Raw genomic sequence first — 25,191 nt, 5'->3', positions numbered from 1 at the left:
TCTTCGCAAATATTGTTATATGAAGCGGTTTCTTTTTGAAAAGTAATAGGCACTATGTGAAGGATAGACAAGTCTAAGTGAGCTCGTGATTTTTGGTACTTGAATGGCTAACAGGAGCCCAAATAGAAAAAGGAAAAAAAATGATTCAGAGTATTTTAAAAGGTATCCCACTGCTACCTGATTTTATCCAAGGCTAAAATAAAGTAAATAGATTGTGTAGTTTTTTATAAATCTGTACTTGTGTTTCAATTTTTTTTAACACAGAAAATGACCTTTGTGTTTAATTTAATACTAGTTCCTGTTAGCCCGTGTTGAAAACGTTTCCATTAATTCTTTGTTTCGAGAAGTAGATCCTTAGTTTAACATACAACAAACAAAGAAATTTAATCCAAACTTTTAAAACGTAAAAACAATTAACATAGTTCTTAAATCTTTTTTTTCTAAAACCAAAACACAAACTTTTGGAAAAAGCAACATGGGCGAATTCATTCATTTATTTTATTCTCCTCATTATTTACTCACTCATGACCATGTAGTATACATATTCACGAATCCTAAAACAATACCAAGTATCAAAATCTCCAACATTCATGCAAAATTATTAAGAGTTATACACGAACCCGACGCCATAGTTCCGCGAATAGACGGGTAATTAAAATATATTTAGTAGCAACATCAAAAGATTTAATTTTATTATCTAAAGAGCGTAAATTCTAAAAATACATTTATCAGAAATCGTTTTGAAGATATCAAGGTAAACATTAGCGGAGTCTCGAATAAATATGTTCTATTTGATATATTTGTGCTTGCTTTTATAAAATAAAATATATTAAGTCCGTTAGTGTCCCACTGTTGAACAAGGGTGCCGTGAGGAAGAAGAAGCTTGGTCTTGAATCTACCACGCTGGCCAAGTGCTTATTGGGCACTATGCTTTAATTTTCTTACTCGTATTATTTTCTTTTAAAACAGTCAGAGTCTTTAAATGTTTTTGTATTGCGCTCGATGATAATGACGATTTAGTTGAATTCAGCAAAATAATTTAACGGTGAAATATCGCGTTTTATTAGTAAACTTTGCTTCGTTCAAGTTTTTCCGTAATTTTGGCGTTACGGACTCATAAACACGCATCCGAACCTTCGCAATATTATAGTTACACTATAGAAGTAAGACAGTGATAACTCGCTTGTTCTTTTACAGCTCAAATAAACCACGTTCTCATACCGATATCTTCTATATCTCAGTGTAATAAAGATCTGCTATTGAACCTCAGGGACTATAGAGACGTTCCTATTATTTTCCTCCCAACAATCTGTTTATATCAAACGATGCGCTTCCGACACGGCCCTGGGACGACTTAGAAGGTGTTTGTATGCCTTTGATATGGCACTCTATTGTATAAGATCTGAGATCTCGTTTCAGTTCCAGGATTGCAGAGGTGTTGATACACCCACTGATTGCTTCTGTGTTCCTAGTACTGTGATAAAAGCAAGCTTACCTATTGATGTATTAGGAAGTAAAACTTCTATGTACTAGTAAAAACCTTCACATATATACAGGACATCTTAACACCATTAGAAAAAAGAAAATATTGCCTAGACACAACCACTTTTGTAGGCTATTTTTTTAGTAAACTGTAGGTAGTTAAAATATTTTAAGTTGTTTACGAACTACCATAGCTCATGACAGATAAAAGTCTATGCTGAAAACACTCTATTATTTCCAAATAACTACACATTTTGGAACAGAAACTTTTTTTATCAACTTACTGCTAAAATGTTTGACAATATACGTCAAACATTGACATTGACATTCGTCAAACATTGACAGGGTAGGATAGACACGCAATATCTATCAATGTCCCTTATGTATTTGTGTGGGTAAAAAATCAAATCGTGTGATTGCTACATTTACAATACTAAAATCATCTTCATTTCCAAAGTCTTTTAAAAAAAGACACCTCTTTTCCACATAATATTCCTCTTTCAAATCATATCGCGTGAAACGCTGCATATTTTATCAAATTCCGTTCGTCAATATTCCTTCCCGTGGCTGGTATGTAAAAGGTACCTGGTTACGTAAGCAATATCACCCAGTTCACACTTTGAAATATAAAGACATTTTATCTCGTATATAAGACAGTTTATCTGCATACGATTCAGGTAGAATACAAATTGTTTGAAGCCTGTCCTTTGAAATGTTTTATTGAAGGTTACTAGGTTCTCGTAATTTCTTTCGTTTGGTAGTATAATATAAAGAACATAAAATTATTATGGTACATGCTTTAGTCGTTTTGTCTTCCGCTATATTTAGTTAGTCGTTTAACCGAGTCATGTATAGTCATCAGGCTCCAAATGTTAAAGAATTTATTGCTATCTTTACTAACCGCGCTAATATTTAAGTCTGTACCTTTGAAATTTCAATTTTCATTTCAACGATTTAGTATGGAGATAGCTCAAAAGTTTAGACGAAAAGACCTAGAAAGGGGATGAAAATTTGTGCCATAGCGACGCCAGTCAGCTATGCAAGATTATTGTATCACAGAATAAACTCGTAATACAAAAATATGTGTTAATTTTGGCTGCATTTTAAATAGTTGTATTTCGAGTTAACCACCTTTGTTTTTTACTCGTATTGCAGATTTATAAAGCCACAATGGCCTCGACTGTTAGTCTCTCCGAAATTTATACCCCTGCGAGGACAGTAACAGCTTAAAATAAAACTGTCAGACTTAATAAATTGGTCTGTTTTAAAGATTTGCAACAGTGGGAATATTTTACGTTCCATACACAAAGAAAACCTTTGTATCGATGACTGAAAGCTATTTATTTTTGAAACATTCCTAAAAAATACATCAACACGCGACGGTCGCTTAGTTTCAACTCCTATATGAACCGCTAAGGGGTTTAATTTTGAAAAGAAGGAACATGTCTGTCTGATACGCTTTCATCGCTTACCTTCTGAACAGATTTTGATGAAAATTTGTATGTAGGTGGTTGAAAATCAGGAATCAAACATAGGCAGCATTTTTTAAGAATTTACTATTGATAATATTAACATTTACCCAAATCATCAGTGCCGGGACTGCTAAAAATATTAACAAATGCCTATACATATCCTTACACACACTTTAATAAGAAAAACGTTTTGTTGTTCTGAAAATTCATTCGCTGAAAAGACTCAACCCGCCATCGTGTTCAGAACAGCGTGTAATAGCGGAAAAACTCTGTATAAGCAAAGTTTTAGGCTGAAAAGAGAAACTTTGACTACGAATCGCGATCGAAAGGGGCTTAAGAGCATAGTTGATGTTTAGACTTTTTATGTAAAAGGCAAAGGTAAGAGTTATTGCTTGAGAAAGTTTAGGGAAGGGTGTCCAGACGGACGTCGAAATATATTTCTTTTACCTGAATTAAATGTAGGTAGGTACAATTTTAGGTTTAGGAAATATTTTCAAAAATATGTAATTTATTTTAGAACTTACGGAACTTCTTTCACGGAAAGCTTTAGAACTGATGAAGGTGAAATTATTTAGAGGTGAGCTAAACACAGAAATCGATATTGGTAAGTATTTTCTTCCAAAAATGTAGGCTTTTAGGCAGATATGTAAGTGCAGGCAAAATATTCCCAAAAAAGTCCATTTATGCACTTAGGTAGACATATAAAGGAGGCAATAATTTGTTATAAATATCTAGAAATCAGTAGGAAACCTTTATTTATCACCTTTATAGCTTTGCTAATGACTTAAAGTAAATGTCATGTAATTTTAGCCGTTTAGTTTCCTCATTTAACAAATTCTACCCTGCTTTTGACGCAGCCATTCAATCGAAACTTTACCATACTATACTAACCCTAAAATTTCAATTAAAACAGTCTACGTTCTGCCGTAAACTGTGAACTATAGTCCGACAACTTAGCTAAGAGTTTTGTATGCGAGACGCGGGTCGCGCAGCCAAGCCAAATTAATAATTATAGACGAACAATTTAGCAGGGAGTACTAGTGAGCTATGTATGGAAGGTTCACGGTGGTTGGAGGAATACAAAATTAAATATTTAGAACTTCAGTGACCCGCAGGTTTGTGAAGTTTACCATCGTCTGATTGATACGGGTATTTTATATTAGAAATACAAAGGATTATTAATTATAATTTGAGTAAATCGGGCAACTGTAGTAGTCGGACTATTATAACGTCGTTTACCCGCAGACAGCAGCCTGTTTGCTACGACAACTTATTTTGAACATAGATATCAATCGTGCATTTCAAGGTTCTTTACTAAATAGTCAGACTATACTAACGAAGTCGTTACAAGAAGTGGAGGCGAACTTCTTGTGCTGACAGTCGTTTATTTACACGGCTCAAATAGGCCCTGTTTGATGTACGCTGTTTACTGATATTACTGAAGTTATTTAAGTTATTAGTATTATAGGCTGTTTGCTCACGTCTTGTTAGCTTTGGATACAATTTTCGTAGGGAGAAATCATGCTGGGACAGATTTGCTGAAGTGTTTTCAATGTCGCTTTAGACTATGATTGTAACTGTGTGATATATTCTTGTCTTCTTCGTATTAACACCTTAATTCCTTTATACATATAATTATATACTTACAATAAATAAATATGGTAGCAAAGTTTTTGCATTCTTGCATGTTGTTATAAATTGATAATGAAATTGGCCATAAAAGCGACTTTAAAAACAGTATCAAGTATATATTAATTATAGAAATAGTATTAAAGCGAACCGTGTATGCAGGGTTAGCGGCCAGTGAAGGTATACAAAATTGGAAATTTTGAACATGGATAAGCCGCAGTGTTATGCAGCTGACGGTTACCTTTCTGATACAGTTTGTTAATTTTGGAAATACACAAATTTGTTCTTTATAACCTAGATAAAATGTGCATGCCGAGGTTCTCTTACAAGTTGTAGGGTTAATTTTGGAAATACACAAATTTGTTCTTTATAACCTAAATAAAATGTGCATGCTAAGGCTTTTCACTAAGTTATCAGATTATATCAACTCATTGCAATGTAATAATAATAATAGAATAATATCCACCCAACTTCTAACATACAAACCACGTGCAAGCTTGCAATTAACAACATTTTTATAACACTACACATTTCCGTAGCCACTAATTGGCCTGATAATCGCAGTTCGCTCGGAAACGTATAATAATTGCCGTTCAACATGATGATTAGGTAAATTAAATCACTACTGTGTATTAATTAGTCCCGTTCTGTTATTTCCGGAGGGTTGGGGTGTTGGCATGCGATTTTAGAATTTATGTGTAGGATTTTTTGATAATGTATTGGAATAATGTGAATGCTTGGTTTGATTTGTTATCTGTTAATGTGATAAACAGCTTAAATAATAGGAAATATTTATTCATGCTTAATTGGGAAGCGTTATTTAAAGCTTTGTATGTGTACAATACCTAAAACATTCGACATTCGTCCTTTGATTGTTAACCTTTCAAAAAACTTTCAAAATGAATTACACCCGAGAACCATCTTTGTGTTTAGAAATTTCGGAAACCACACCCCAAGTCAGCAGAATAATCGCAGAATTTTCATATTTTTTACAACAATTTCTTCCTTATTAAACATTGGAGACATAGTGCTATTAAACAGTGAACTTACTGAACAATATACCGTTCATTTACGTTGAAATAATTATGTATCAAAGAAAGAGAGAGAAGGAGAGGGAGAGAGAGAGCAACAGTAGTTTATGAAACATTAAACGTTTCGAAGAACAGAGGCATGCACTCCTATTTCCAACTAAATTTACTTCTAATACTAAGTTCAAATCTACACATAGCAACAGTACTAAGCAATTTACATACTTCAGAGAAACATTGTATATTCCCGCTAATTCTCTTCCTTGCATTATAAATAATATTAGGGGTTTTCCAGTGAAGCGAGGCTGTTTGGGCATAATTCATTAATGTAACACTTACTTCCTCACGCCGTGCTACTGGGAATTGTGGGCAGTGGGTAATGTCGGCTCGTTTAAAGAACCCATGGGAGCCCGTGTTATGGCAAAAATGTGAGGAATTATGATCTAAATACGGTGGTCAGTAAGTACGGTGGTGGTAAGGACATAATAATAAGTTTACATTTAACAATACTAAAACTTTGGTTTGAGTCTACGAATTATAATTATTTACTGAAAGACTGTTGGCCAAAAAGCTATTTAATTATTTTCCACAGTCGGGATTTGGTGTAACCTGAAGCAACTTTTTCAAAATTAAGACAACAGCTTCGCCTCCTTATTGCCAGCGTATTAATATAACAATAAGTGAGTGATATATACTTTTGCCTAATAAAGAGAAAATCCATTTTCCAAACCTTTGAAGATACGATTAGAAAGCTTAAAGAAAAATATGCTTTATTTATTGCAAAACATATCCTACACGAAATACATTCATATTCATCTAACTTCTAAACATTTTAATATACAACCAAGAAGAGCTGCCAACATTTTCCTTTACTTTTATTTAGAATTTAAATACGTACATGTAGGGTAGTAACTAGTGACGTCACAGGGTGGCTTTCAGTCGCCAGGTCAAAGTGTAGTACGTTTTACGGGTCGTTAGTTTTTCGCAACACGCGTTAAACTAAAATAACTAGTATTGAGGCGGTGCTGTAGTATGAGCTAAGCTATGTTATGCGATAATAAGATATCCGTTATTCTATACACTAGGCAAATGTATAAAATTTATAGATAGCTCTAGTAATTGGCACTGTTACTCAATTAAAGCTGAATAAGAAGGGCTTTGCTTTGTGCATTCTTATAACACGACCCAACAAGATATTATCATTTTTTGGATAACGTAATAATAACGTATTACGTCCATCTGTTTTGTTCAATTCCGGAAGTCATTTCGCAATTGTTAAATTGGTTTACATTGGTTTATGTAGGTTTGATAGTTTTGGTTACGGATACGAACATTTTCGCCAATCCGGAAGTTTGCATATGTTTGATAATGGCTAATTGAGGTAGTTAAACACTGAATTAGATAATTAATTCAGATACGGATATTTAATTACGCTGTACATCCGATAGCCAATTACGGATATCCATATTCATAATAATATCTATTCTGTAATCTCCTAATTAGATTCTTCCTTATGACCAGTTGCAATAGCATCATGCAGCACAGGTTTTTGAGAAAAAAAAGATGCTTTGTCGACCTCGTGGTGGACCACGTGGGATAAGGACAAAACAAATAAAAATCTCCTAATTAGAGCCATTTCATACAATGACATGCTTAGTAATAAAAAGAACAGCCATCATTTTATCAAACCAATTCGTCTTGCATATAGCAACGTGAAAGTTAAAACTCCCTAAACGATGTCAATAACAATACGACTTCTTAATGGGTCACATTCGTAATAAAATCAAGCTAAATTTTATTACAGTTTCGAAAGAAATTTCGTTGACTCGTTAATTCGTCTGTAAAACTTCACTGGCTTTATCATTCAACAAATCCACGCAATTTTTTTCGTCTTAGCTCGCTTATCGTTTAATGGAGTGTTGGCTTAATACCACTTTGTAAACGTCGGTTTAATTGAGGTCTTGTAGGTTAAAAAAGTTTTATAGAAAGCTAGAGTTAAGTAATTAGTTTGATATGTTTGAAGTTAGGAAAAATGTAGTTACAGTTACTTGTCGTTTTGGTACCACGTGCCTTTGTTTAGTTAATTAAAAGCAGAAAATAGTAACATTTTTGTATAGGTAGTCAACCTATACAAAAATGTTACTATTTTCTTTAATTGACTTCACTACAACATGAGATATAATTTTCGACTATTTTTTTCTTTAAATTTTTTTAGTTTATTATATATCATTTTTGTGATGATTAATATGCAGATATAGCAATTTGTACAAATTTATGTAAGGAATAGTCAATGGTTCAATTGTAGTACAAAAATTTAGCACATAATGAATTTCTAAAACATTACCACCATTGACAAAAAACGTTCACATTATCTGCATCACCAATTTTTATAAAAAAGATATTTCTTTAAAGTACATATCGATTCGTCGTGTTCTGACAATGCAATTAATGTCGATCACAAGTTTTGAGCGAAACCTCTAAGTCAGCACGTCTCTTGAATCTGAAGCTTACACCCCAATCTTCGAACGATCTACGTGACTCAGAGAATATTTCACAATACGCTAGAAAAACGAACAGCATGATAATCTGGTTGTAATATATTCGACTAGTTTTTGCTTGTGGCTTCGTTAGTGAAAAATCATTTAAAGTTATCTTTCGACTATCTTATATAATACTAATGAGTATGCTGTAAAGTCAAGTCTATCTTATGTTATACACAAAAAGATGGGGTATTTTACTGGTAAGAGTATTTTCAGAATCGGTTCCCCGAAGCCCTTTGTAAATTACTTCTAGTTCATAAAATTGAGCATTTATTACCTATTCTGAGTCTGCCAACATTTCATTTAAGGTGAATATGTGCAATAATATTTAGTATTTTTTTTTTAAATTATAATTTAAGAAGTCGCATTAATATCTGTCCTTCGAAGGTGCAAAATTCTTTCGAATTATGAGAGTCAAGTGGACCTTAAGTTTACCACGCAGGGAAAATGCAGGTTGGAAACTTTGCACACTTTAAGAAAAACTAAGTAATTCTTTGACATTCAAAACTTATTTTTCTTACATATAGAAAAGTTTCCAGTTTCATGTCTTGTGTAGCAATTAAACCCAGTAACATGTACGTGTTTTATACCCCAGTAAAGTACAGCTATAACTTGATTATAACTAGGCTGGCTCAGCGGCGCGAGAACACCATGGTAGACTAGCTCGCAAGATTGCGTGCTGGCAGTGGACGGTTAGAACGAGTATTTATAAGTATTGGAGTTTATAACTTGGTATAGTAACGACTAGCTGACCCGCGCAACTTCGCTTGCGTCACATAAGAGAGAATGGGTCAAATTTTTTCCCGTTTTTGTAACATTTTTTATTGCTACTCCGCTCCTGTTGGTCGTAGCGTAATGGTATATAGCCTATAGACTTCCTCGATAAATGCACTATCTAACACTGAAAGAATTTTTCAAATCGGACCATTAGTTCCTGAGATTAGCGCGTTCAAACAAACAAACAAACAAACAAACTCTTCAGCTTTATAATATGAGTATAGATAATAATATAATAATAATATTAGTATAAGATGTAGTAACGATTTAGGTGAGACTGTAAAGTAATATTTGAGAGTTTTTTTTTTAATACTTAAGTAGTGATTTGTTTCAGATATGAATTTTATGTATAAGAGACTTTATTGGTGACTAGCTGACCCGCGCAACTTCGCTTGCGTCACATAAAAGAAAATGGGTCAATTTTTCTCCCGTTTTTGTAACATTTTTTACTGGTACTCTGCTCCTATTAGTCGCAGCGTGATGATATATGGCCTATAACCTTCCTCGATAAATGGGCTATCTAACACTGAAATATTTTTTCAAATCGGACCAGTAGTTCCTGAGATTAGCGCGTTCAAACAAACAAACAAACAAACTCTTCAGCTTTATAATATTAGTATAGATTGTCGTGGCTGTACATGGTTATTAACTTACTAGCTGATCCGTGCGTTCATACCCTATTTCAGGCCTTTTGGTGTTCATTTTCTTTTAATCAATTAGTAGTTTATATGTAAAAAAAATCTAATATTTTTTGGTAACTTAGTCATGAAAATGTCACAGATAGACAGACTTTAACAGAATAAACAGATGTATTATAGTAGTATGAAGGTATGGATATGTATATAAAATCTTGTTATACTGCATGTTTCGTCTACCACAATAAATAAACTAAAGTAAAAAACAAGAACAACAAATCCCGCTGTTGTCTTGGCTACACGTAAAATAAAGTACACCTGCGTTCAACCCCTCCATGTAAAAAGAGGGTGGTTTTAGTTTGCTATATCTACCGTGTATTGCAAAGCTTAGGAATGGACGATCGATTTGAATACTCTCTTGTTAAAACGAGTTAAAGTAAGGAAGTCCGGAATTCTTTGAGTTCTTTGTATTTAACTTCGAAAAAGTTGTAGCTTTAATCTGTAAATATATTTAAAATGGAGATTCCTAGCGGATTGATAAATGTAAGTATAACTATGTATTACAGCTAATTCATAGGTCTTCTTACTTTTAAAATCTGCGTTGAGATATTATGAATTCGTCATGTGAGCTCGTCATAGAAAAGAACTATACAAAAACTCAACCCCTATTTTCTCGATATAAATTAGATGCGGTCGGTATAGAAAAAATGAGTAGAATTTTTAAGATGTTTTCTAAATAGGATGAACCATTTGCGTAGTACGTGTATAGATAATTTTTACCTTTACATTATTAAAAAAAAAATCATTTTAAATGATGGTTCATGTCGAAAACACTTCAAAAATGTTTTTTATGATCCCATAAAGTTCCTTATCAAATGAGATCTTACATTTGAGTATTGTGGAATATTTTTATGATTTTCCTGTTTTCAAGTAAGGGGCTCAGTAGGGAGTATCACCCTCACTTTGAATAAACATTGATTTTCATGGGAATGCATTATTTATGATTTTATTGTGATGCCAATAAACTATTTCGATGAGGAAATATTATGTTTTTGGTAGTATATTTTCATCATCTTCACAAAAATGTAATGTATGTCCCTTCCGTTCAGTCTTTATCGATGTTTGTATTTGTCTTTATTATACAATAGCAATACTACCACGTCTGTCTTGAGGATAAGAAAGATAGATAAGAAAAGATACCTAGTTCAATAGAACTAGGTATCTTTTAGTCCACTATCACAATTATCGACTCGACTTCGTCTGCGTAAAAGCATTTCCCAAAATAGCTCTGTATATTCATCTAGGTTTTAAACAATAAATGTCCGTGTCAAAATCCGTTCAGTACTTTGGTGTAATCAACAAACATTAATCAAAACTTTCGCATTCATAATATTAGTGTAGGTAAGTTATTGTAACAAATAACTAAATGAAATAACAGATCCAAAGAAAACTTCCCATAAATACCCCAGTATAGACTCATACCAAAATTCAATCCCAATTTCAACCCTTTGCCTTTGAAAGTGTATCAAAAAGAGCTTGAAGTAGGGTGTCGTCATCACATTGGCACCTCGTCTGCTCTACCAATTAACGTAATGGCTTTGATTGCTATCGGCTCTCGTTACACTGCTTGTTCAATGAATGGACTGATTTATTGACTGTTATATAAGGTGGGGGCTTTTTTATGGTATTGGTAAAGAAAGTACCTTTATATTTATGTGGATGTGAAATAATCAACGGTAATTGAAAGGACTTCTATAAATCTCCCAAATACAAACGTGCATATTGTGCATGCTCGGTATATGGTAAAAATTGGCTCCTAATTTACATTGTACTGACATTTTAAATGGTGAAACGTTAGTGTATATTTTCATACACCTCTGCCTACACCTTTGGGTATAATAATTGTGATGTTTATATATGTATGGTATCATGTTGTTTTAGATTAAATAATAAAACACAATTTGTTATAATAAGTTGAGATGCCAAACGCTTAACACGAAGACAACAAGATAATACAAGGAAAAGTTAAATAAATATTATTACACACGATATAGGTAGATAATAATATATACGATAGAATAACATCGATGTTGTTCAAATTATCAGATGCACAACTACACAGTTACTGAAACAAAAACCATCTATTTATTTAGAAAATAACATGTTTTACCATGAAGATTTTATTAAAATACTTTCCCAAAGCGGCGAAAAAGTTTCTTCAAGAATTAAACTTTTATATTTGACTAGATGACGCGAGCAAGACGGAGCGCAGCAGCGTCTGAAATCGGTTCACTGGTTAAGCCATGAAAGCGTAGCACACAGACGAAAATTCGTATTTATAATATTAGTATGTATTTTAGCAATGTAGATAGATTTAGATAAGATTACAAATTTTCTTATAGCTCAGAATGCAATCTGGAGGTTATGCATCCTTAGCGTGGAATTTCTGTAGATGGGCAGCCGAATTCTATATGAACTGACAATCTCCGTGCCTCGGAGGACACGTAAAATGTCAGTATCTTAAACAACTATAACCGGTATTGTTATTTAAGATAAGCCGTTAAGCTTCCAAAACCCTTCGGGCAGCTCTAACGTCTTTAGTACTAAGGTTGACCACTAGTTATACAAATGAATTCGCTATGAATGAATCTGGGTAGATTCGTATAGTTTGAAACTCAAACTTTCTAGTTCGTGTTACCTGTTGAGAGGTATGTATCATGGGTAAATCGATTCCGACGATGGATGTCATTCAATTAACGCGCCGACCGACAAGTTATCGTTGCGAAACACGGTGTTTTTAGTTTATTGCCACCGTGTAGAATGGAAATTGAATTACAAGTTGTAGTTTTTGATAGATCGGTCGTGTATGCTTTTACTTGTATAAATCGAAATAACACAGTTTGCAAGCCGATTCACAATAAGAAACAACAGTGGGTCTTACGTTTTTTGATGTCAATTATTATTTAACCTGTAGATAAGAGTTTACCGACCTTAAATACTTATATTCCATTATTCAAGTAACATTATAGCGATTACCGAAATTAAATACGAGTGTCATAGTATTTTTTATTAGATTTCAATAATTACAAGAAGTTGGAAACATTTGAATTGGTTAAATGTCAATAACTGTTTTAGATATTTTTGGTATTTAAATGAGATCGACTAAATTACAGTAACTAAACGTAGATATCAGTACAGAAACTGCAGAGAAAGAAAACTCCTAAAAATATAACTTTTTTTCATTAAAAATTCTATCTAACAGTATAAATGTAGTCCTAAATCTAGCAGAATAGTGCAGCAATAATCTTTTACGTATGAATGAATGCGGATCTCCATTCATTTCCATCCAACCTTCATACAGCGTTATCCACAAGGCCACTAGTAATGTTTGTTTACATTTGTTTACACTGAAGCATATGTATACAGATCTGAGTTTGAGAAAAATCGTTTCTCTAATAAAACCAGCGATAAAACGCATAATGTTTTCACGTTTTTAATTGTTTTGTAAACAATTGTTTTATATGTAGTTACATATTTTTATCATTGTGAAAGAATGAACTTTGAAATACAATATTGTTTTATAGATATCGAGAATCACAAACTGGATTGATTGATTTATGAATTATTTAATAGATTACAATGAATATAACTTCTATTTTTGTCTTTCAAGGACACGTAGGAGTCCCCGTCGTCTCTCCTATTTATAATTTATTAAGCATAAAATAATTTATTTACTGTATGATGTTTACCACACGTAAGATACTATTGAAACCTAATTTTACCACTACTAACCTCTCGAGCGCCCAATGTCAAAATTCAAATATACCGTTAAGCGTCCAGGCCAAAAATGGCGCGCGAAATTGAATTGGCGGTTGGCGTTTAAGCGCCGATTCCGACATATTTTGATACTAACACCCTAGTCATACCTTATATATTTGAAATCTACATAAAATTTGCTATATATTAAAAAAATAAACCACAAATAATATTTGATAGTGGTGGTACAATAGTCGGTTTAATCTGAATATTGTGTGCTTTAGGCATGTGTTTGAAGAAAGTCTAAAAAATATTTTTAGGCATAAAAAATAATATGACGGAAGGTCTTATCGTGTAGTTAATGAATAATGACATTAAAATCCAACTGTAAAATATACTGAAATCTTTAAAATTAGTTTAAAAAAGTATTTACAATATTGGTCATAAAGGAACATGTCGTTGGGTCAGATGTTGTTTAAGGTGCTCTCTGGCCTATATCAACCACTTATTCAAGTGTGTGCATTAGATCGTCGTCTCGGTTCATCAGCTTTAATGTCAAATATGTTTGAAAGGGATAAACATAGTTTTAGCATTTAATTTCTACGTTTTTTTAATGTAAGATCGTTTTGCCGTACCACGGTGGCGGGGCGCTTGACGGGGGTAGCACATTCAACCGTGACACGGTGGCCGGGCGCTTGAGAGGCTAATCAACCCGTCTTAAAACTGTTATTTTAACTTTTGATATCCTATCTCAGCTGTAAACGAACAATAAAAACTGCTCAGGCAAAGCTCATATTCTACTCCATTTTTCAACATTTAAAATACAATCACCTAATACAAATAGCATCAAAGATATGAACAATAATTTGTTTGAAGCGTTGCGGTAGTGTTGGCCGCAGAGGGCGCAACATTGCAGCCACACGTGGGAACGAGAGGGAACGAGACATCGGCTTATTGCGGTCGGCTTGTCCCACCATTCGGTATTCCCACTTATCGTTGATGCGGCTTTTTGAACTTGTGTGTTTATGAAATGCTGCGGGAATCCTGCGGTGGAATCGCTTTTGGATTAGGGTTGTATATGGGTCTACACTATTAAAGAGGATTTGTGTTCTAGCTATCTCTAACCCCATTTTGCTCCCAAAATATAGACCATTATTAAAAAATTTAAAGTTTATTTTCTGCTCCCGATAATTTTTGAATTACTTCTTCTTAGAAGTTTTTAAGTAAAGCGTAAAAGTTAGTCAGAAAATGCTGTTTTAGAAGTTTTAAGCTCAAATTTCTAAGGTAACCAAACTGACCTACATACTTCCAAGTCAAATTACTTAACTAAGTTACGAGCTAACAAGTCGTATCACTACATGAAAGTTCGTTTAGCGCGGCCGTTAGTTCAGTTGAAAGTTGTCAAAGTTCCACCACAGTGTGATGGCAAAGAGCCAACTGTACCTATCCGCTTAAATTATACTTCCACAGGTTCTTTCAACTTCCACGTGCAACAGATATCTTGGAACACTGCTTTTTGCTTTTAGAAATAGTAGGTAAAGATAACGATTATATAGGAAACACTATCGACTAGCAAATGCGATAAATTAATTCGTACAAGATGGTTTACGGAACGTAAGATTGATAGGTTTAAGAAAGAAAGGTTTACTGCAGTAGATAATCCTAGCTGTTAAATTATAACGAAGTCCAATAAACTAATAAACTGAGAACATTACTTTTATTTAAAGCTGGTAAAATAATTATATGAAGTTGAGTAATAAGAAAACAATTTATTTTGTTTACTCTTCCAAATCCAAAAAACAATTTCACACAACAATAACAAAATAAAAGCTAGGTTAAAAATCCTGGGAAACATTGTTCTTGGAAATCAAAAAGAATCCAGAGCATTTTTATACCAAACAAATTGTGTAAACAAATCCTTTTACGAGTCAAACAAAAAAATCCTTTTCCGTCACTCGCAAAAATTGAAACACCAAATAAAAGTTTGTAAACAAAAGTTATAGAAATACATAGAAAATAACCACGTAGTAAAATCTTGAGTTAGTCTACAGAGAGACATTTGTATAAGTAAGTTTGCTCCCCTAAGGGCGGGGGAGGACGGTCGATAACTCCCCTTCAAATTCGAGGGTAACTTTCTCCCAAATTCGTCATACATTGAAGAGTATGTATTAGAAACATGATGATGTATATTTTCTTGTTGATACAAACTCAGCAATGGATAATGAAGCGGGGTGAACTGTAATGTCATAAATTAGTAAGGAGATTGTCTGCATGGAAGACGGCGAGCGTTTGAAGGACAATTATTTGAAGTTGAAGTCAAAATGATTGTTTGTTTTGTTCGTAACTCGTGAACTGTTGAATGAATTTCGGGATTATTGGGTGAAGTTTGGTACCGCTTAACTGTCGTAATTTAGTGCGTAGGAGTTTAATTATTTAAAATTACATGTGTATATACAAATTTTCAAGTGAGTGTGTGTTTGAATGGAAGTATAATACGTGTACTAAAGAGTCATTTAATTTTCACCCACATATTTATGAAATAGAATAAATATCCTCAAGTATTTTTACCTAATGAACATTTATATTTATGATCAAAGTACATTAGATTTATATTAGATACCAATACATTCGATTCCATGATTATTCACTGATTTAGTAAACAAAACAAAGTAAAAAAATCCACGGTTCAATCTGAAAAGTCTCAGCATTTATTTCAAATCTTAACCAACCAATCCTACAAGCGAATTAACCTTAACACCTTTCAATCCGTACCAAAACTGCAATCAAAAACCACTACGTATTGTTTATCGTCTGGCTTCACCCCTATTTCACCCCTTACCACCCTCGGGGTTGAAATAGGGGTTGGTTTTGTCGCTTGCCATCTGGTCGTCTCGGCCGGGATCGAACGTATCCGGCCGACGGTATCGGCGGTAATTTATCAAATTAATCGAAAACTGCTGGTAGTGGATGAAAATTTGTTTGGGAATTGCAATGGTTATGAGCGAAGGTTTGCAGTGTGAACTGTGTGAAGTGTAGTTAATGATGTGGTTTGGGAGCTTCATAGAAATTTTGTTGCTTCCATTGTGTGAAGTGTTCTTAATAGTATGGTTTGGAAACCGTGCCGAATAGATTTTTTGTTGCTTACATTTTAGTTAAGTAACTAAAAGTTTACGTACTATTTATTTATTAAATACAGAAGTGTATGCAACTGTTGATCACGAGTCTTTTGTTCAACCAAATCGACCAAACCAAACCATGATCGAATCAAATGTTGTTGGATTTCGCTGAATTTAGTCAGAATTTCTTGGAGGTTGATAACGAACAGTAGGCTCGTCTCCATCAAACACCATGCCGTAAACCTTCGGGTATAACAGGATATCGTAAATTATTTCAACAGTCTGCACACCTCGGCTACTAAAAATATTTATTTATTTATATATTTATTACCGCCTTACATTAACAGCATTTACTGCATATGTAAGTTATAGGTACATTAAAATTAAAATTAATTATAGAATATTGTAATATAACAAACATTAACATTATAACAAAATAATATCAATCTAATTAACAATGAATAGTGTTAGGGGTTGCGATTATGTGATACGTATGTTGCATCAACATAAAAAAAACAGTGCTTATGGATTCATTTTGGGTCTATCCCACTAGTCCCGTTGAGTTGTCCCGTGACGGGACAACTGGCACTATTTTGTCCCAGTTGTCCCGTGGCGGGACAAGTGACACTGTTTTGGTGCCAGTTGTCCCGTTGCAGAAAAATCACGGGACTAATGGGACAGAGGGAGGGTCAAAACAACTGGTTCCATTGAGTTGTTGTGTGACAACAGTTATTTGGTACTTTGGTAAGATAGCAGATGATGAATTGTACGCTTATCTATGTAAACTTTAAATTCACAAGAAGTTTTTTTACCATTTGGGCTTTTCACGTTATAATTAAATTGACAAGAGTGTCTATATCTATGACCTTCCATACCATAAATGTAAAATGCTTATCCGAAATTCCCTACTTGAAAAAACATAATGTAAGGAAACTAAAAATATATTGTTAACAGGCTCCTGGAGCAGCTTAAACACTCAAGTCAATTCAACATGTACCTAATGTAATTTCAACTTATCTACTAGAAATTAAGAAAAAATGTAATACAACACAACGTATAACGTCTGCTATCTTACCAAAGTACCAAGTACCTGTTGTCACACAACAACTCAATGGAACCAGTTGTTTTGACCCTTCCGTCTGTCCCATTAGTCCCGTGATTTTTCTGCAACGGGACAACTGGCACCAAAACAGTGTCACTTGTCCCGCCACGGGACAACTGGGACAAAATAGTGCCAGTTGTCCCGTCACGGGACAACTCAACGGGACTAGTGGGATAGACCCTTCATTTTGGGGATTACACAACATTTTCAAATTATTTCTGTTAAAGCTCCTAATCACAGTACCACCATTGAACAACAATATTTAAATCATTCACCCTACTTTCTACCTGAATACCCTTCAAAGAACCTCGTCCGAGATGAAGTCCGCAATTCATCAATTTACACTTATTCCTCGTGAAGTTTCAGGTCGGCTTCGTTTACTCACACAATCTGTGATACTCGGGGAACGTTTATATAGTCTTCGATATATTACGCCGTTTATTGTATGGTAGGAAAGAGTGCTTGACTATATCTTGGTATATAGGCCTTATACTATGGTTGCGAAAGTTTTTGAGTATGTAGAGGCGGATTTATGTTACTATTTCACGCAATTACGCAATATAGTATAGACAAATTATTAGCTGACAAACAATTATTGAAAAGGATTCATAGGAAACCTTATTATTGTAGCAGGATTTTCCTACCCGGAAGATGTCATTACTTCAACCTAGACAGTTTATAGTATGAAATCAAAATCAAATCATTTATTGATTGAGGCAAATACATTGACCTAATAATTGTCAAAAATACAGGGTGAATTAACACCGCCAAATGAAGCAAGACTAAAGGAGATCATCCATTTTGGGCCTTTTTTCAAAGTGCCGGCCAACAAAAAAAAGTGGCATCTATCGATAGAACTAGCCATTTGAAGCAATAGTTAGTATGGCACGAAACCGGTAGGATCGATTTAAACCAAGGTTTGAAGATTCATAATATTCAAACATTTATTCATTTCTGAAAGTGCTGTGAAACATAAATAATGATTGATTTTGCTAGAATTAACTATCTAAAGCAATTTTGATTGTGAAGCGACCACTCTGAAGTTGATTTAAGGTCGTAAGCACACGTATCAACTCAGAAACGGGTCGTCACCGTATCAACTCCAGCTCATCAGTATTATTTGTATGTAATTTCCTACTGTAACACACTTATCGGAATCGTTATGTGATCGCCCTGGCTCACGACGATGGGAGTGGTGCGTATGCGCATTATGCATACACCAGCACCAGCTTTTTTTTGTTGGCCGGCATTTTGAAAAAGGCCCAAAAATGTATGGAGCCTGGATGATCTCCTTTGCTTTTATAAATAGGTAATCCTCTTGTTTTAGGAATTTGCGTTTCCGTTGCTATACAAAAATGAGGAAAAAGCACTCAATATTGATGTTTAGGCGTAGAAAGATCGCTAACAGAGATTTTGTTTTCAAAATTGATTGATGTCTATCGAAGAATTTCATGTTTGAAAATTATCTGTTAACCCACGCCGTGAATGTGATGACTTTATGACTGACAGCTTATATATACAATAGATTTAGATATTTCAAAACGTGCTTAAATTCTAGATTTCGAGATTTCAATGATGATGTAGCATTGGCTAAGATTTCGTGGAAAATTGCAGAACTGTCAAACAATCGTTTTATTTCTCTTGCTTAACGCATTACAGTAATAATGAGTTTTTAAGCACAGTAATTTCTCGAACGACCTGTTTTTAAGTATAGGAAAAAAACTGTGAACTGTTTATGAGCCTTATAGGCTACGACCATAAGGTGTCGATAAATGCGAGTCAATCTGTTAATGGCGTCACACCCCGAAGATCACCGTGCCCTATTTCCTTCAAAATAAGTAATACATGAAGAATAATTTTGCTTGGCTTTCTACATATCCATATTACCTATTATATTAACTTGACAAACCACGACAGTCTTACCGCCTACGTATACTAACACACCTGACCTTTAATTTATCTAAATTATTCACTATTTGGGTTTAATTTGACATAGTTGCTTGGAGGAAGCCGGATATTATAATAATACTAGCTTGTGCCGCAGCCCCTCCCCGTCTTATTTTTTTTTCAAATACTTTATGTTGTGTTAATTTATAGGCAATCTAGAAGGGAAAGTCAATGAGAAAAAGCTCGCACAAACTTTAGAGGACACTTTTCTTCATCAAAGTTTATTTTATTTATGTATTACTATGGTAATAGGCTATGTAAGTACCCATAATGGATAGAGCTGTGGGACTATAAAGGCTTGTATAATAATAATAAGAGTAATACGGTAATAAGGAATCGCCAATTACACTAAAAGGCAGCAGAAATTTTGATTATAATACACCAGTAATTGTCAACTTAACGGTACAAACTCAATAATACCACAATAGCTCTAACAAACATTTGTCAAGTGCGGAAATCGAACCGTTAACCCTCATCCAGGTGGATGAATGGTCCATGTCCTTAAGGTCACAATAGGAACCGAACCCGGGACCGCACAAAAGGCTGGGGGTTGGCCATTTAAGTTGTCATTTGGGTTGGCAAATTGCTAGCGGTTGTGATTAAGGACGCATACGGAGTTGTTTAATTACTTTGTTAATTACTGTTACAACTCGTTCCTGATGTCCATTTTGAAGGAAAATTATTTTTGCTGGCTTTAATTTCTGATTCAGGAGAAGAAAAATAAGACTATAGGGTACAACTGTTGAGTACAAGTTGTCAGCCTAATACGATTTCGTTTAGTGTAAACTATGTATGAAGAATCAGTGTTAATTAAACATTAGTTAAATTAAACGTAGTTGATAGTGTGTGTGGTTTTACTTGCAAAACAAGAGCAACACTACTGTAGTTGTCGTTTCTTTAAAAAAAGTGAAAACTATATGTAGCAAAGTAAATAAATATATATAAATTTAACCCATTACTGTCCCACTGCTGGGCAAGGTTTTCCTCCCGTAATGAGAGAGGGGTTAGGCCTTGAGTCCACCACGCTGGCCAAGTGCGGGTTGGGGACTTTGCATGCCCTCAATAAATGTTTAAACAAATTTTTTAGGCATGCAAGGTTTCCTCACGATGTTTTCCTTCACCGTTGGAGCATGTGATAATTATTTCTAATACACACATAACTTCGAAAAGTCATTGGTATGTTGCCTCGGGTTCGTACCTGCGACCACTTGCGTGGGAGGTGTCAACTTATAGAACGTTCGAAGGATGGTAGTTACGAAAGCTGGCCCTGCTCTATCAAAGGTTCTGAAAATTATAGGGTCCGTAAGGTTTGTTTAGATTCTAGTTTTTTTTATGGTTATATGATTCCATAGTTCAATAGCTTTTCTATAACAATAGATATGCTTTTAAAAATTTTTTGATGAAAAGAAATTATGTACAAGGTACCTTTATAATAATTTCGAAAACTACACGAACATTAGCCAATTGACTACACAAGTTACCATAATGAAGAGCAAGTATCCATGGCTACGAGTAACAAAGCCTTACTTCGTGGTCAATTAGTGAGGGCTAAATTAATAAATTCGTTTACTAAGTTCCGTCCAAGGGTTCGTCCGTCCGTCTTCTTCACTGTAATTAAGTTGCGTAACCACAAGTGACGACTAGTTGGTCGTAATTTGAACTATTTATAGATAGTACAAAGATTTACCCGGTGTGGGTCTTTTTCTAGCGATTAATTTACCACCTGTATGACAAGATTTATGGATGTGAGTGAGCAAAGGAAGTTTGTAAGAATTGCCCCAAGTGACCTTTTGGTCTCTGCCTATCTATATGAAAAAATGCATGATGTTATTTATGTGAGTAGGTATGTTGTATGCATAAAATAGCAGTTTAGGACCTTCAGTATGACACCTGCGTCCCTAACCAAGCTTTTAGTTTTACATCACTAAACATATATTCCAATGTGTTATTTTGATCTTGCTTGAAAAGACATAATAGCCAGGGTTGTCTTTACGTGCTACCCAAAACTCGGCGTTACCAAAATTTACTTATGATCATAAATAATCGTAAAATCCACCGGCTGAGCCTACATAAGCTCCAATATCTTAAGGACCTGCCTTCTTAATGTTTGACTTGCTTCTAACTTTTCAGCTTGTCGTGTAACTTTTGGGTTTAATTTTTGTTTTATTTCATAATTTAACAGCATATTAAATACAGCAGTCCTATAATTACGACTATTGCGTAAAAGTATCTGGTTTGGATCCTATTCATCCATATAAAATATCGATATGCTATAAGCGAAATCACAGGCATAAGCACAATTGTAAATATCTGCGCAACAAATCATGTTAATTTGAGCTTTATTTGTACAATTTCAATGTTCTTTGATACTTAAAATTCTTATTGTGAAAGCAATTTTAGAAAAAACGTTAAGTTAAAGTACAACAAACATTCACACTAAATTCGATTTATTAATCACAGTTCCAAATAATTCTAACTAATGCGTACAACAATGAATAAACCCACTTAAAATCAACCCATTTTTACAAAAACGCCAGCAATCTTTTCACACGCTGCAGTATTTCATCAATCGTTTTACTATTGGATATAAAACCGTTACTATAAACAAAGCCGTCGGATATTCCTGGCTACTCTCACTCTGAGCTGAAACAGACTGACATAGTAAACACTGTGTCGCGAACATCCCGTTATTCTTTATACTATTAAACAGGTATTAGGGTCTTCGAGATTAGCTTTGATGAAGAAAAAATCAAGGAAATTAAATTGATTGTGAAATGATCGTTTTGCGGTTTTTGTGTGATTGGGTGAACTTGTAAAGTTATCAATATTGTAGTTTAATTAACCATTATAGGTACGTCAAAATATCGCATTGTCTACATGTACGCGCTCTGCTAAAATCTGATTGCAAACAGCACAATATAGCATAATAGCAAAACGAAAAGTTTCAACTTTATAGGCTTTCATAAATCTAGAAAGATAAATGAAACGCAAATATGATTTGTGTTATGTACAAATACAAAATATAATTTAAAATTAATTTTCATTCGGTTTCATATATTATGAACTACAAATAATTCTTTTAAAAATTCAACGACCTTTAATCACCTTACTACTCATAATTTCGTAAAATTCAGGTGAACAATATCCAATACCAGTTCCATTATAAAGCGATCCCAAAGAAAACAAAAGCCTCTTCATAATATTCTTCGAAGAGAAGAAAATCCCATAATCCCCAGTGGGCGCACCCTATTCAGTTTGAAAAGTAGACTGTTTCACCCTTTCGTAGCCCTATCTTTTGGCAATACCAATAATTTACTGAGATATACGAGAATATCCTTATTTTCGGCCATCGAGCACAATAATAAAGAAAGAAAATGTCTTGGTGAATAAAAGGAATATAAGTGACAGTATCTTGTCGGTTTTTTATTTGATTTGGTGATATTTTCGTGTTATTTATTTATTGTTATAACATCTCGTCTATTGTCCTTGAAGCTATGCTTGGATAGCTTGTAGTAAGGTTGTTACTAAATCAATCGACTGATCACAGTTCATGTCATAAATCGACTTCGATCTTTGACAATTAACTATAGCGCGATTTTCTACTATTATCGACTGTCTACAACCGAGAAATGTTGTATGAAAATCTGATCCTCGCCCCTACTTCGCGCAATTTTTGCAGTACATTTTAAATGTCAAAATCTCTCGATAACACCGAATGTAGAGAATCGTGTTACTGATCATTTTATCAAAAAATATGTTCTCGGCATCACATTATTTGATTATTTATCACTTATTACTAGTGTGTTGACAGGTCTAGTCGTTTTACATTTGATTTCCAGTGGTCTGACGCGCTGTTAATGGAAGTGACGTTTGCCAAATCCATTACCTAACAGCCCGGTACGGAAATTAAAGTTGAGACTTGAAGTTGTATATCAATACGACTCTTCTAGGCCTATGCTAAACCGATATAAGTTTTGTAACTAACTTTTAACTAAGATAGTTACACTTACCCTATATCACTTCTCTTTCTCACGGTACATGTCAGAGAGGTGAATAACACTATCGACAATCGACCACCGAGAATCTTTATAGAAAAAAAAATTATAAATTCTGATTAGAGCTCTGTACTATCAAGAAATTCCAAAAGTCAATATTATCAAGTGAAGAAAATTGCGTTATGGAGCTGTGTAAATGAATGATTTCTAGAAGCTATAAAAATTTGGAATATAACTTAAAAAACAAGATCTACTGATATTAGTGTGTGTGGCAAGTACTCGTACTTTGCTAAACTTATATTTATGTTTGTACACCTCCTAAAACTCCAATCGTGTCCTGATTATAAGAAAAATAAAGCGCTAGAAGCCGTGTTCATAATAATCACGGTACCAAAAATAAGAGGCTCGAGATATTCCGCAGTCTGTTCTCAAAGTCTTGTCCAAATTAATTTTCCGCTCGCCATTACTGCGAACCACTTGAACAAAGTTTCATTCTCCAAGAATTCCTCACAATTCGCAAGAGCTGTTTCTCTACAAATTGCTTGTACATTTAGAGGGAACTTGCTCTTGACCGCGACTTTGCTTCCGTTTTGGATCACAAACAAGATTTACAATATAGTTATGTTAATATTATTAAGTCCCCAATCTGCACTTGGCCAGCGTAGTGAATTCCAGGCGTTCTTCCTCGGTCGCAAGGATACCCTGGCCCAGAAATGGGATAGTCACGGACTAGAAAAAAATTGGTAAAAGTAACACTATTACGCTTTCATGGCAGAATGTTTTTCTTTTTAAAAACCCCTCATGCGGTTAATTTACACAACATTTTGGATTTCTTAAGTACTCTATCGTTAAGGATAAGATTATTTTACATCTAATACCTGTAAATCGAAAAAAAGGTTACAGACAAATATTCATACTCAAATCTTTTAGTTTACAGTAATAATAGTCTCAATGCAATGTACCGAAGTAAATTACCGTATTAAATTGTCAAGAGCAAGAAAATTGCATTCACAATTTTTTTCTTGAAAAGTAATTATGGTTGTAAGTTCGCTGAAGGCTTATTTGTACAGGCGGTTCCAGTTTGTTGCAATTTGATTAGCGCGGTCGGAAATTGTTTTTACTCTATTAAAGAAGTGCAGTTAGAAGTTGTAATAAACTGTAGATTGGCTTAAAATACGTTTAAGATAGTAATAGAAGAGACTGGTGGTCTTGTCTCGGAACTAAAGAAAGTTTTAGTTTTCTCCGTGCTTTGGCTGTAATTAAATAATGAGGAACGTACTCTTGCCGTCTTAGCTGACAGCGATTTGAAAATAACAATACCTTTAAATTACCCTGACGACTATGTATTAGAATATGTTTGCCATTTAGTGGATGTTGGCTATTACCAGCCCCTATTTAGAAATCTAATGTTTTGTCCTGATCAGGCCAGACAAAATTGAGATTCTTGAGAAATGCAGTAAAAGAATGCCAAAAATCAGTTGATAAAACTGTGTTAATATTTTCAATAACCATAATACGATTCTGGTTCTTCACAATCTGACCGGAGAATAACTTGTTAAGTTTTATCATAGTTTTATCCTATTTATTTCCATGTCAACACAGGCTATATTCAATATCAATAAATATAATCCCTAGTAGCTGGTACAAACCTCATTTCATCTCCTATGTGCCGCTACGTGATTCGGTTTGCATTACATCATTCACTTAGGATG

At 34.1% G+C, this 25,191-nt stretch overlaps 1 protein-coding gene across 1 annotated transcript in view; it reads left to right on the top strand.

The window, feature by feature from the left end:
• The window catches only part of LOC142984890 (uncharacterized), a 111,818-nt gene that overhangs the window by 33,958 nt on the left and 52,669 nt on the right, over positions 1–25,191 (top strand). The window lies entirely within an intron of this gene.

This window comes from Anticarsia gemmatalis, chromosome 2 (genome assembly GCF_050436995.1).
Source record: "Anticarsia gemmatalis isolate Benzon Research Colony breed Stoneville strain chromosome 2, ilAntGemm2 primary, whole genome shotgun sequence".
NCBI classification, from domain to species: Eukaryota; Metazoa; Arthropoda; class Insecta; order Lepidoptera; family Erebidae; genus Anticarsia; species Anticarsia gemmatalis.
This window is presented reverse-complemented; position numbering and strand designations above follow the sequence as displayed.